The sequence below is a fragment of the Hyperolius riggenbachi genome, chromosome 4 (assembly GCF_040937935.1).
Source record: "Hyperolius riggenbachi isolate aHypRig1 chromosome 4, aHypRig1.pri, whole genome shotgun sequence".
NCBI lineage: Eukaryota > Metazoa > Chordata > Amphibia > Anura > Hyperoliidae > Hyperolius > Hyperolius riggenbachi.
In genome coordinates, this window is record NC_090649.1 from 129572196 (window position 1) to 129586489 (window position 14294).

Consider the following 14294-nt stretch of genomic DNA (forward strand, 5'->3'; position numbering starts at 1 on the left):
CAAAGAAGAATCAAGGGTATATCATTTTGAAGTTAGATAACAAGCATTTTACAGATATTAATTTGTAGAGATAAAGAACAAATGTACAAATCTGAGTTCAACCTGCTTAAAAACAAGAAGAGAATCGAGAGCCCAATATGGTGCAGTATTGTCAGGTAAAATGAAGAGTTCAATACAATTTTATGTGTATATACTCACAAACACGGGTTACCCATAGGCAACCACTTTAAATGCAGGTGGGGAGCATTAGGACCTGACCTCACTCAGGTTAAGAAGTCGCTCTCTGTAGATAGTAGATGGGGATGCACCCCTCCACCCAGGGTGGACTAGAAGATCAGAAAAAACTCGGTATACAGAGGCGCCAGAGTAGAGTAAAACTTTTTAAAAACCGCTTAAAAGCAGAGGGGGATGTTAGGGTGGACTTACCTCCCTATTACAGAAAAAAAGAAAACTCACTTAAGTCTCGATAAAACAGAATTGACAAATAATTTATTAAACTCCACAAATGCGACGTGTTTCGCGGGTGTGACTTCGATTCCTCAGGCAAAAATGGGAGCACAACTCAGTGGGTCAAGCAATAGGTTTGACAGAGGCGCTCAAACCTATTGCTTGACCCACTGAGTTGTGCTCCCATTTTTGCCTGAGGAAGCGGGGTCACGCCCGCAAAACGCGTCGCATCTGTGGAGTTGAATAAATTATTTGTCAATTCCGTTTTATCGAGACATAAGCGAGTCCTCTTTTTTTTGTAAGAGGGAGGTAAGTCCACCCTAACATCCCCCTCTGCTTTTAAGCGGTTTTTAAAACTTTTTACTCTACTCTGGCGCCTCTGTTTACCGAGTTTTTGCTGAGTTCAACCTAGCAGGATTATTGATACAGTTGCTATACTTGCTTTGCAAATTCCGACTTTATACAATACTGGCGCAATCACCACTGTTCCACAAGAATGAAAGAGGCACCAGAGGCTCTATGCTGAGATATACTGTACTAGTACACAACACACTTGGGCTCTTGACTTATGGAGGTTGGAGAGCACTGGAGAGTCATAGACAATTTTGTAAAAGTCAATGGAGTGCTCTCTACCGTTCTCCACACTTGGTTCAGTCTCCACATGCTTCCATTTCTACAGCCTGACACTTTCTTGTTGGTTTTTCATTGTTTCTTAATCCTACACTAACGTTTCCACACCACATCAGCCCTTGGTGTACCACTAGGTTCTGCTTTTGAACCCCTTCTCTACTCCATACACACTCCATCCACACACAGACTTGTGCAACTAATGCATTTATTTGGAATTCAGCACCACTTTTAAACAGAGAGTACACACATTTATCTCTCAACTTCTGAATTCAACTTTAACTTCTGAATTCATTAACCTAATATAGCTCCTACATTCTAGCCTGACCGCCTAACGCGGATAGGCGTAGGGAAGGTGGCAGTCCCAGGACTACCTAACGCCTAAAGGCATCAAGTCCTGAGGCAGGGTTTTACATGGGATTGCGCGCGCCAGCTCATTGAGTTTGTTTAAAGTTAATTCCATAAGATCATTCAAATTTAACATTCAGTGACTATTTCCAACTAGGCGACCTAAGCCCGTTTAAAAACAGGCTCTCGGTCTGTCACCGCCGCCACAGCATTACGGCCGCGCACGCACACACCCACAGCGCACACGCCCGTTGCAAGCACGCACACACCCACGGCAAGCGCGCACACACACACATAGATTTGACTTTAACAGAAATTGTAAAAGCAGGCTCTACCAGCCTGACAGTCTCCAAACCTCACACCGCTGCCAGCTCAAAGGAGACACGCTGATGCTATCTCTGCTTCTCTCCACACAGCTGTTCTACAAGGAGAAGCAAACTCCCAGTGACTCTAAAATGCATAATTTTTTCATATTTCATGGGTTTTCTAGCCTTTAGGAATCTGCTAGCTGATCCATTGTAACGATCGGTGAAGCACAGAGAGATCTGATTACCGGTGACCTGCAGCGTCACGGGAAATACAGACGTATACCAGATTATATGTGATCTGCAGTATCACCGATAATCCAATATACTAGCTAACCTCTGTTCACCTGAGTAGAGTGTAGTGTTTGGTGTAACTGTAACACTAAGAGGCCTAGGCCTCAGTGCAGCAAGGAGAACTGCACGGATTCCTTCCGCAGACCTGAGCTCTCCAAGACGGGAGGAGTCAGATTGACAGTAGGAAGGAAAGTCCAAGAGTGACACTCAGGAAGAAGTATCACTAACAGGACTGGGAACCGCCTCCAATCGTGAGGTCGGTTCTCGAGGTCGGACAAGCCAGATCGTAACACACGGACAGATAAAGTACAAATACAGTAGGCAAAGGCGGAGTCAAAGTACAGGCAGGGTTCGACAACGGGGTATCAGATATATCGGGGTACAGAATCAGGAGGCAAAAACAGAGTCTAGGAACGAGCCGAGGTTCGGCAACAGAGTATCAGAAATATCGAGGTACAAGGTCAGAGTTCAGGAGGATAGTCGAGGCAGGCAAAAGTCATAACAGGTAATCACAATCAAACTAGTACTTTAGCTATCAATATCTAGCTAAGTGTAGGATTACAGCTCCAGCTGGTCCCGGCACACTTAAGGATCTGACTACGGATCTGGGTGCTCCCACGTATGTGATCGCAACGCCAGACACCAGATGAATGAACAGCTAGCAGTATATGTACCATGTGTGTGCCCCAGCACCTCCCTGATTGCTGGACCAATGGAGAGTGGAGTTAGAGTCAGCTGATCTGCCTGGTCAGCTGACTAGCTCCTATGTGTAATAAATCCTGTCTGAGTGCGCGCGCGCGCGTCACTCTGAAGCTTGAGGGACTACGAGTCCCAGCCAGCACAGCCCCGCTCTGCGGAGTCTCCGCAGCGGGGACCTGCGTGCTAACCGCCGCGTCCAACGCGGCGGTTTCACCACGCTCCATACCCTGATGCACGGAGGCAGCCGCCTCATGATGCGAGGAGGCGGCTGCCTCTCCGTGCGAATGCCTGCTGTGCGCGGAAGGAGCCGCCTGCCGCTGGCTCATGGCGGCGGCTCCTTTGCGCTTTCTCACAGTACCCCCCCCCCCGAGGAGTGGACTCCAGACAGCTCCTTCCAGGTTTCTCTGGATGTACAGCATGAAATTCTCTCACTAACTTGTCCGCATGCATGCGGTTCCCCGGTACCCATTGCCTCTCTTCAATGCCGTAACCTTTCCAATGTACGAGATACTGCACCGAGTTCTGTACAGTACGTGAATCTATGATTTTTTCCACCTCATACTCGGGTTGGGCATCGACTAAGACAGGAGGAGGAGGCGTGGGACCCACCTGGACTGCGGGTTTGAGAAGTGATACGTGGAAAGACCTTACTCCGCGCATGCTGGTGGGGAGATCAACGGTGTATGTGACATTGTTGATCTTCCTAGTAACTGGGAATGGACCCACGAACCTGGGACCAAGTTTGTCAGAGGGTTGTTTCAGGGTCAGGTGACGGGTTGATACCCAAACCAAATCTCCTGGTTGGAATTTCCACTCTAACGAGCGTCTCTTGTCAGCCTGACTTTTCTGACTCTGAAATGCTCTAACAAGGTTGTCTTTTATGGTCCTCCACATGACCCTAAATGTCCTCTGCCAGGCCTCCAAGGCTGGGAACGGACTGGACGCAACCGGCAACGGGGAAAACTTAGGTAACTTCCCGGTCACTATCTGGAACGGACAGAACCCCGAGGAAGAACTCTTTAAGTTATTGTGCGCAAATTCTGCGTAAGGTAAGAATTTAACCCAATCATTCTGCGCTTCAGCCACGTAACATCATAAGAATTGCTCTAAAGATTGGTTGACCCTCTCAGTTTGGCCATTAGTCTGTGGGTGGTAACCCGACGAAAATGACAGTCCCATGCCCATTTGGTGACAGAATGCCCTCCAAAATTTTGAGACAAACTGGACTCCCCGATCGGAAACTATGTCCTCCGGAATGCCATGCAACCGGAAAATATGAGTGATGAACAGGTCGGCCAATTCCTGGGCCGAGGGGAGTCCTTTCAAGGGCACGAAATGGGCCATTTTACTAAAGCGGTCGACTACCACCCAGATGACCGACATGCCCTCCGACCTCGGAAGCTCCCCCACAAAATCCATGGACAAGTGGGTCCATGGCTCACTCGGGGTGGGCAAAGGCTGTAGGGTACCAACAGATGCCAGCTTGCTTTTTGCGCACACCGCACATTCCCTGACAAACTCCTTGCAGTCGGCTGCCAGAGAGGGCCACCACGCACACCTTGCCACGAGATCTTGCGTCCTAGACGCCCCAGGATGTCCCGCATTCTTGTGTGAGTGAACAAACTCCAAGATCTGGAGCCGAAAGGGCAGCGGGATAAACAAAACCCCCTCAGGTTTTCCTTCTGGGACATCCTGCTGGAAAGGACCCAAAGTTTCCTTCCAGTTCTCCCAAGTCTCGGTAGCGGCTAGCACCAACTTCCGTGGAACAATGGTCTCAGGAACAGAGGGCTGTGCTGTTTCTGGTTCAAAACACCTAGAGAGTGCATCTGCCTTGGTATTCTTACTACCAGGAGTGTATGTAATCAAGAATGTGAACCTCGAAAAAAATAACGACCATCGAGCCTGTCGGGGGCTTAATCTTTTAGCCCCCTCGATGTACTCGAGATTCTTGTGGTCGGTATAAACCATGATCGTGTGCTCCGCTCCTTCCAGCCAATGACGCCACTCTTCGAAGGCTAATTTGATGGCAAGGAGCTCCCTATTGCCTATATCATAGTTTTTCTCTGCCGGAGAGAACCTTCGGGAGAAATAGGCACACGGGTGTAATCTCCCCTGAAGACCTGAACGTTGAGACAGCACAGCCCCCACTCCAACTTCTGAGGCGTCTACCTCAACTATAAATGGAAAAGAAGTGTTCACATGCCTCAATATGGGTGCCGAACAGAACAATCTTTTTAGAGTGGTGAATGCCTGTACGGCCTCGGGAGACCAGTGAGTGGTGTCTGCCCCCTTCTTTGTAAGACTGGTGAGGGGTGCAACTACTGTAGAGTACCCCTTAATAAACCTTCTATAGTAGTTTGCAAACCCCAAGAAGCGTTGTAGGGACTTTAACCCCACCGGCTGCGGCCACTCCAAGACCGCGGAGACCTTAGCAGGGTCCATAGACAGGCCCGAGGTAGAGATTATATATCCCAGGAAAGCTACCGACGTGACCTCGAAAATGCATTTTTCCAACTTAGCATATAATAAATTCTGCCTCAGCTTGTTCAATACACATCTGACATGAGTTCTGTGATCAGAAAGATTGTTAGAAAATATAAGAATGTCGTCGAGGTAAACCAAAACGAACTTCCCCAACACCTCTCTAAAGACCTCATTAATAAGTTCCTGAAAAACGGCCGGGGCATTACATAACCCAAAGGGCATCACCAGGTACTCGTAATGCCCGTCCGGAGTATTGAAGGCCGTTTTCCATTCGTCACATTTTCTGATCCGCACAAGATTGTATGCCCCCCTTAAATCCAGTTTCGAGAATATCCTAGCCTCCGTGACCTGTGTGAAAAGGTCATCTATTAAGGGCAACGGGTAGCGATTCTTCACTGTGATCTTATTAAGCCCCCGGTAGTCGATACATGGCCGTAAGCCCCCATCTTTTTTCTTAACAAAAAAGAACCCTGCCCCGGCGGGTGACCGAGATGGCCGAATGAAGCCCTTGGCTAGGTTCTCACGAATATATTCTCCCATGGCCACTTTCTCGGGTCCCGACAAATTATACAGATGGCCCCGGGGAGGTACACAACCTGAACGGAGATCGATGGGACAGTCGAATGGCCGATGTGGGGGCAGTTTGTCAGCTGCCTTGGGACAAAATACGTCGGCATATTCAGAGTACTGATCTGGCACACCTCCCACCTGAACTTTGGTTTGCCCCAATGTCAATTTTCCCAAACACTGTTGGAAACAATGCGGTGACCAGGAGGTTAACTGCCCCGTGGCCCAGTCTATTTGCGGCGAATGGGTTTGCAACCACGGCATGCCTAGGATAATGGTGGAGGTGGACATGTGTAACACAAAAAAACGTAATAGTTCCCCATGCAGTACCCCTATGGTGACTTTCACCTCCGGAGTCTGTGACAGTTGGCGCTCCCGTTGCAGCGGGGAATCGTCCACTGCCGTGACCTGAATGGGGGGATTCACTGGAATGAGGGGAATACCCAACTCCTGAGCAAATGCAAGATTCATAAAATTAGCCGCTGAGCCGGAATCAATAAATGCTTCAGTGGCTACTGACTTATTCTCCCATGTAATCGTACAGGGGAGAAGCAGTTTTTTCTCCTTAAGGGGTGAAAATTGTGTGCCTAGGGTGTCACCCCCCACTACTCCTAGGCAGACCCGTTTCCCGACCTGTTAGGACAGTTCCGCACCCTATGCCCTGCCTCTGCACAGTATAGGCACAGTTGTTCCATCATTCTCCTCCTCCGCTCCACCTGGGTCAGTTTTGATCGACCAATTTGCATTGGCTCTGGTGGAGGCAAGGCCGGAGAGGTCGAGACAGGCGGAGTTGTTGTTACTGGGGATGCAACAGCCGGTACTGTGTACGAAGTCACCCTGACCCGGTGACTACTCCTAGCCTGCCTCTGATGGCGTAGCCTGCGATCTACTCGAATGGCCGACGATATGGCCTCGTCAACTGTCTTGGGCTCGGGCACAGTCAACATTAGGTCGGAAACCTCTTCCGACAACCCAGACAGGAAGTAGTCCATGAGGGCAAAATTATCAAATCTCGAGGTGACCGACCACCTATGGAACTCTGCCGCATAATCCTCGACCGACCCTCTGCCTTGCCGTAAGAGTTTGAGCTTCCGCTCTGAGGATGCAGCAAGGTCAGGGTCGTCGTAGATTATGGCCATGGCCTTAAAGAATTCCTCCACTGAGGTCAAGGCAGTATCGGTAGCGGGCAGGTTGTATGCCCACGACTGGGAGTCTCCAGTCAACAAAGTTTTAATGAAAATGACCCGTTGGGTCTCAGTCCCCGAGGATCGGGGCCTTAACTCAAAATATGACAACACTCTACTCCTGAAATTCCGGAAGTCAGACTTGTGGCCGGAAAACTTATCAGGGACAGGCATACGGATGTCATCACTAGGAGGGGATCGCACTGAATCAACTGATGTCTGGAGGGTTCTCACAGAGCCTGATAAGGCATCAATTAAGGCTTTGTGCTGGCCTAGTGCTTGATGAATGCTATCCACCGAAGTGGCAAGCACAGTCAGAGGATCAGTGCGTTCCATCAGTATTTTATGGTCTGGCGTTCTGTAACGATCGGTGAAGCACAGAGAGATCTGATTACCGGTGACCTGCAGCGTCACGGGAAATACAGACGTATACCAGATTATATGTGATCTGCAGTATCACCGATAATCCAATATACTAGCTAACCTCTGTTCACCTGAGTAGAGTGTAGTGTTTGGTGTAACTGTAACACTAAGAGGCCTAGGCCTCAGTGCAGCAAGGAGAACTGCACGGATTCCTTCCGCAGACCTGAGCTCTCCAAGACGGGAGGAGTCAGATTGACAGTAGGAAGGAAAGTCCAAGAGTGACACTCAGGAAGAAGTATCACTAACAGGACTGGGAACCGCCTCCAATCGTGAGGTCGGTTCTCGAGGTCGGACAAGCCAGATCGTAACACACGGACAGATAAAGTACAAATACAGTAGGCAAAGGCGGAGTCAAAGTACAGGCAGGGTTCGGCAACGGGGTATCAGATATATCGGGGTACAGAATCAGGAGGCAAAAACAGAGTCTAGGAACGAGCCGAGGTTCGGCAACAGAGTATCAGAAATATCGAGGTACAAGGTCAGAGTTCAGGAGGATAGTCGAGGCAGGCAAAAGTCATAACAGGTAATCACAATCAAACTAGTACTTTAGTTATCAATATCTAGCTAAGTGTAGGATTACAGCTCCAGCTGGTCCCGGCACACTTAAGGATCTGACTACGGATCTGGGTGCTCCCACGTATGTGATCGCAACGCCAGACACCAGATGAATGAACAGCCAGCAGTATATGTACCATGTGTGTGCCCCAGCACCTCCCTGATTGCTGGACCAATGGAGAGTGGAGTTAGAGTCAGCTGATCTGCCTGGTCAGCTGACTAGCTCCTATGTGTAATAAATCCTGTCTGAATGCGCGCGCGCGCGTCACTCTGAAGCTTGAGGGACTACGAGTCCCAGCCAGCACAGCCCCGCTCTGCGGAGTCTCCGCAGCGGGGACCTGCGTGCTAACCGCCGCGTCCAACGCGGCGGTTTCACCACGCTCCATACCCTGATGCACGGAGGCAGCCGCCTCATGATGCGAGGAGGCGGCTGCCTCTCCGTGCGAATGCCTGCTGTGCGCGGAAGGAGCCGCCTGCCGCTGGCTCATGGCGGCGGCTCCTTTGCGCTTTCTCACATCCATCATTATAGAAGTTATTAAAGTGGATCCAAGATAAACTTTTACTCATTGCATAATTGTGTTCCTTTCATATAGTTTATAGGGAATTCCTCAAGCCAAATACTTTTTTTGTTTTGTTTTAATACTCTAATTCCCTATAAACTAAACAAGCATTACCCACAGCTTTTTAGAGTGCCTTGGCACTGTAGCAAGGGCTTATGGGAGCTCAGTCTGGGCAGGAGGAGGAAGAGGTTACTAGCCATTGATTGCAGAGGCAGAGGGGAGGAGGGAGGAGGAGAGGGGACTGAATTTACACATAAGCAAGCTGATAGCATCTCCAGCCCTCAGCCTGTGACAAACAGAACATGGCTGCCCTCATTGTATCACAGGAATACATAATCATAAACTTTTGAAGCTGTTTGCAGCTAGATCTGCTGTGTAAACTATCTAAACTTTAGATAAGATATATAGACAAGTTACTTGTTATAGTTAGTTTTTCATCTCGGATCCGCCTTAAGGTCAATCTGACACATGCACTGACCGATTTTCATGGTGAGTAAGTAAGTTTCTATGGAACACGTCCCCTTAGCTACAGTTTACTCCCTGCCTTACGTACTATTTCTATACCAACTTTATGTATTGTAATCTTGTAAAGGCAGGACACTCCCCACCTTGTTTCTTGTTACTGCTTTACATGTTTTTTCACAACTATTTTTGTCATTCATATGTGTATGCATTTGTACTTCCTGCTTTACCTACTTTTACTGGTATCTTGCTTTGTACAATAACACAGAAGATAATGGCGCTAAACAATAAAAATAAAAGACTATACTTTTGTATTGTTCTTGTTGTGGCGCTGTTCGCCACTTTAAAAAAAAAATGAATAAAAATATTCTTAAAAAAAAACAAAACAAAACAATAATAATATTTATGAAAATAATAATAATAATAATTTACTGGTGGAGCACAGGCTACTATTATACGTTTATATAACATCTTTATAGTTACTAAGCTCCCTAATTTAATCAAGATAAATGACCCTCCACATTCGAACTAGGATTAGCCTCTAAACACATCCGAGCATTCTAATAATCTTATAAAAACTACTATGACACTACACATTTATCATCACTATGGCCCTTCTGTCATTTCAGTTACAGACTCAATATGACCTTATCATGACTATAGACTATGTAGATAAGGTCAAATACTTGGGGGTTTGGATATCTGATAACACTACAAATTTCTACCAGTACAACATCCTCCCCCTTCTACAAGAAACTAAACATAAATTGACTAGTTGGAAATGTCTCCCTTTGTCCCTTGTTGGAAGAATCAACTTAATTAAAATGAAGTTACTACCAAAATATACCTATATATTTAGAAATTCCCCCATACGACTGAACAAAATTTTTTTTGCACAACTCAATTCAATAATGTGCAGTTTTATCTGGGATAACAAAACTCCCCGAATCAGCCTAAGGAAACTACAGAGACCATGGATGGAGGGAGGGCTAGCATTCCCTAATTTATATAAATACTTCCTAGCCAGTCAATTGGTAACTGCTCACTGGTGGCTCGTACAGGACCATTCTAATGCATCTACAGTTTTAGATGCGGCTTGTTTGGGGTCTTTTGAAGCTCTAGCACACATCCTATATAGAGGAATGAAAGCTCCCTATCCTCTAACCCAAAACATGAAAGTTGTAATCGAGGCCTGGAACACAGTACACTCCTGGTATAAACCCCCTGCCAATAGGGTATCCCCAAACACCCCCATCTGGAATAACCCCTCACTCGAACAATTCTATTCTATCCCGGACCCTGTTGTGTGGATAAGGAGGGGCGTCTCTCAGCTGAAACATATTATTTCCAATAGCACTCTAACTACCTTCGACAGTCTTAAAGAAAACTTCTCATTGCCAAATAACTATTTTTTCCGCTTTCTCCAGCTGAGACACGCTTTTCAGTCGCAATATGGCGGGGCCCGGGTTAGTCTACAAAGTTCTGAACTAGAAGATACTCTATGCAATGAAAATCTCAAAAAAGCACTCTCTACTTTGTACCAACATATAATATTACTTACTGAACCCCACTCCACTGTCTACATGCAGCCCTGGACTGGATTAATTTCTGACCTAGATGATGAAGATTGGGAAAATGTTCTCATAAAATCATTTGAATACTTAATAGCTTCAAGGGACAAATTGATCCAATTTAAAATAATTCACAGAGCATATATGACACCCTCTAGATTGGGTAAATTCCGTTCCTCAGAAGGCTCCAGTTGCTGGAGATGCGGGATAGATGCGGCAAATTTTGATCATATTTTTTGGCTCTGTCCTGCAATAGCAGCAAAATGGAAGGAAATATGTGAATTTATCTCACAAGTAACTAAACTACGGGTTCCCCCTAAACCACTTCATTGCCTTCTAGGTGAAGTATCATCCTTAGCTCCAACTAGAGCCCAAAGAGCATTGGTGGGTCTCCTCCTGTTTTATTACAGGAAATCTATATTACTGTCTTGGAAACAGCAGGATCCTCCATCAATCCAATTCTGGAAAAATCTTATCAACTCATCTCTACATTTATACAAAGCAGCCTACATTGCTAGGGGTTGTGCCAATAAATTTCAAAAGGTCTGGGATGTATGGACCAAGAACCGAGACACCTTATCTTCAGAATAAAGTATCCTTAAAGTCTGGCTAGGAGGAGTGGGATCGATCATTTTATATATACCTTAAAAGTATTCTATTACATAACCATGTACATCTTTATCGTGACAGATGCAACCCCAAAAATAACCTATGTATGCTGTTAGGGTGAGGGAGCGAAAGGGAGTCAGCACTGATCTGATATCTAGGTGATGTGGATGGTTGCACGGTATTGTACTTTCTTAAATGAGATGATGGTATAATTACTGCTAAATGGTTTGCTTCTCTGATGAATATCGACATGCACTTATGACATTCCGTATGTAAGCTTCTTCTTGATGTTTCATATGTTGTTATCCCCTTCTGTTTGGGGGAATGTTTTGTTTAATATATGTTTCTAAAATCTAATAAAAAGTAACTTTAAAAAAAATAATGACTATAGACTATGATTTACTGTAATTGTTATTACTGCACCGGAATCCTCTATAAATTAATAATGAATACTGGCCTTCTTAAATCTCACTGTGATTGTCCCTCTGTGTTCTCAGAATAATGACGTTGCTTTTTTATGTTAGGAAGAATAAGGCACAAGCAAGAGTTAGGATGTTAAAAAACAACACCGAGGGCTGGTGCACACCAGAGCGGTTCTGGAGCGTTTTTTAAAACGCTTGCAGGGGGAAAACCGCTTGGCTAATGAAAGTAAATGGGATGGTGCACACCAGAGCAGGTCGTTTTTTCCACAAACGCAAACTCAGGGACTGCAGCATTTTTTAGATTTCAGAGTCGTTTCTGCCTCAATGTTAAAGTATAGGAAAGTGGAAAACCGCTCTGACAAACGCTAGATCAGAGCTGTTTTCCAGGCGTTTTTGTTACAGAAGCTGTTCAGTAACAGCTTTAGGGCCCGTTCACACTTAAAACCGCAGAACGCCGGCGATTACCGCCGGCGTTCTGCGAGAGTGATTTTCCCGCGATTAGCGCGGAAAAATCACTGGACACTGCGGCGGGTTTGGAGCGATCGCGATTAGCGTGCTATGCACGCTAATCACAATCGCAAATCGCGGAACGCTCGTCGCCGGCAAACCGCTGCATGCAGCGCGGTTGCGGTTATCGCTAACCGCAACCGCGGCAGTGAGAACACTGCCACTCGCTACATTGTGTAGCGGTTCTTGCAGAACCGCTAGCGGTTTGCCGTGAGCGGGAATCGTGCGATTCCCGCTCAGGTGTGAATGGGCCCTTACTGTAACAATATTTGTAATCTGCTACAGAAAAACGCTCCAAAAACGCTAGGCATGTGTAGAAAACATGCCTAGAATCGCTCTGAAATCTGCTTCAAAAACCTCTAGCGTTTTGTGGATCTGCTAGAGGTTTTTAGTATGCACTGGTCCTTACTAGCCATGCTAAGACAGCTGTGATCAGGGCCGGCCTTAGGTTTTACAGCGCCCTGAGCGTAACCAGATTTTGGCGCCCCCCCCATTCATCCCCTTCACATTGCGTGCATATAATAGGCAGATCCCCCCCCTTAGTGTATATAGGCTACTAGTCTTGCATATGTAGGCAGATCCCCCTTTAATGTATATATAGGCAGATCCCCCTTAGTGCATATAGGCTTAGGCTACTAGTCTTGCAGTTACAGATCCCTTTTAGTGTATTTAGGCAGCCGATCCCCCTCTCCCCTCTTAGTGTATCTAGCATAGGCATATTCCCCCTTTAGCGTAGGGAGGTTGGGGAGCCTTACTTTTTGCTGGTCTTATATTCTTACTGTCTGCAGAGCAGTCTGCAGACTCAGCGCCATCAGATAATTCATCAAGTAGTCACATGCCATCAGATAATTCATCAAGTCCTCACATGCCATCAGATAATTCATCAAGTAGTCACATGCCATCAGATAATTCATCAAGCAGTCTCATGCCATCAGATAATTCATCAAGCAGTCTCATGCCATCAGATAATTCATCAAGCAGTCTCATGCCATCAGATAATTCATCAAGCAGTCTCATGCCATCAGATAATTCGTCAGGTCGTCACATGCCATCAGATAATTCATCAAGTAGTCACATGCCATCAGATAATTCATCAAATCGTGGCATGCCATCAGGTAATTCATCAAATAGTCACATGCTGCCCAATAAAAATAAAGTTGCAACAGTCAACCAGATAAAATAATTAAGTAGCCAGGTACCTCACAATAAACAAACTACATAGACAGATGCCTCAAGATAAAACAATTTAGTAGCCAAGTCCACCCTGGATACATAAATTAAACAGCCATGTTCACCAAATAAAATAATTAGATAGCTATGTGCCCATACATATCAGTAGGTAGAAAAATGTGCCCCTAGATGTTAGGTAACCATAGCGGACCCCCAATTGCTAGCTGGGTGCAGGGTGTTTGCTGGGTGCAGGTTAGGGCAGTGTGCAGGCTGGTGGCTGCGTGCAGGGCAGGGTGCAGGTTAGGGCAGTGTGCAGGATGGGTGCAGGGACAGGGTGCTGGTAAGGGCAGTTGTGGCTGGGGCAGGGTGGGCAGTTTTGGATGGAGCAGGGTGGGCAGTTGTGGCTGGGTGGGCAGTTGTGGCTGAGGCAGGGTTGGCAGTTGTGGCTGGGTGGGCAGTTGTGGCTGAGGCAGGGTGGGCAGTTATGGCTGGGTGTGCAGTTGTGGCTGGGTGGGCAGCTGGGGCAGGGTGGGCAGTTGAGGCTGGGTGGGCAGTTGAGGCTAGGGCAGGGTGGGCAGTTGTGGCTGAGGCAGGGTGGGCAGTTGTGGCTGGGTGGGCAGTTGTGGCTGAGGTAAGGTGGTAAGTTGTGGCTGGGTGGGCAGTTGTGGCTGAGGCAGGGTGGGCAGTTGTGGCTGAGTGTGCAGTTGTGGCTGGGTGGGCAGCTGGGGCAGGGTGGGCAGTTGAGGCTAGGGCAGGGTGGGCAGTTGTGGCTGAGGCAGGGTGGGCAGTTGTGGCTGAAGCAGGGTGGGCAGTTGTGGCTGGAGCAGGGTGGGCAGTTGTGGCTGGAGCAGGGTGGGCAGCTGGGGCAGGGTGGGCAGTTGTGGTTGGAGCAGGGTGGGCAGCTGGGGCAGGGTGGGCAGTTGTGGCTGAAGCAGGGTGGGCAGTTGTGGCTGGAGCAGGGTGGGCAGTTGTGGCTGGAGCAGGGTGGGCAGCTGGGACAGGGTGGGCAGTTGTGGCTGGAGCAGGGTGGGCAGCTGGGGCAGGGTGGGCAGCAGGGGCT

The 14294-nt window shown here is 47.5% G+C and overlaps 1 protein-coding gene across 1 annotated transcript in view; it reads right to left on the reverse strand.

Moving 5' to 3' along the window:
• CROCC2 (ciliary rootlet coiled-coil, rootletin family member 2) overlaps nt 1–14294 on the reverse strand; it is a 190958-nt gene that overhangs the window by 121335 nt on the left and 55329 nt on the right. The window lies entirely within an intron of this gene.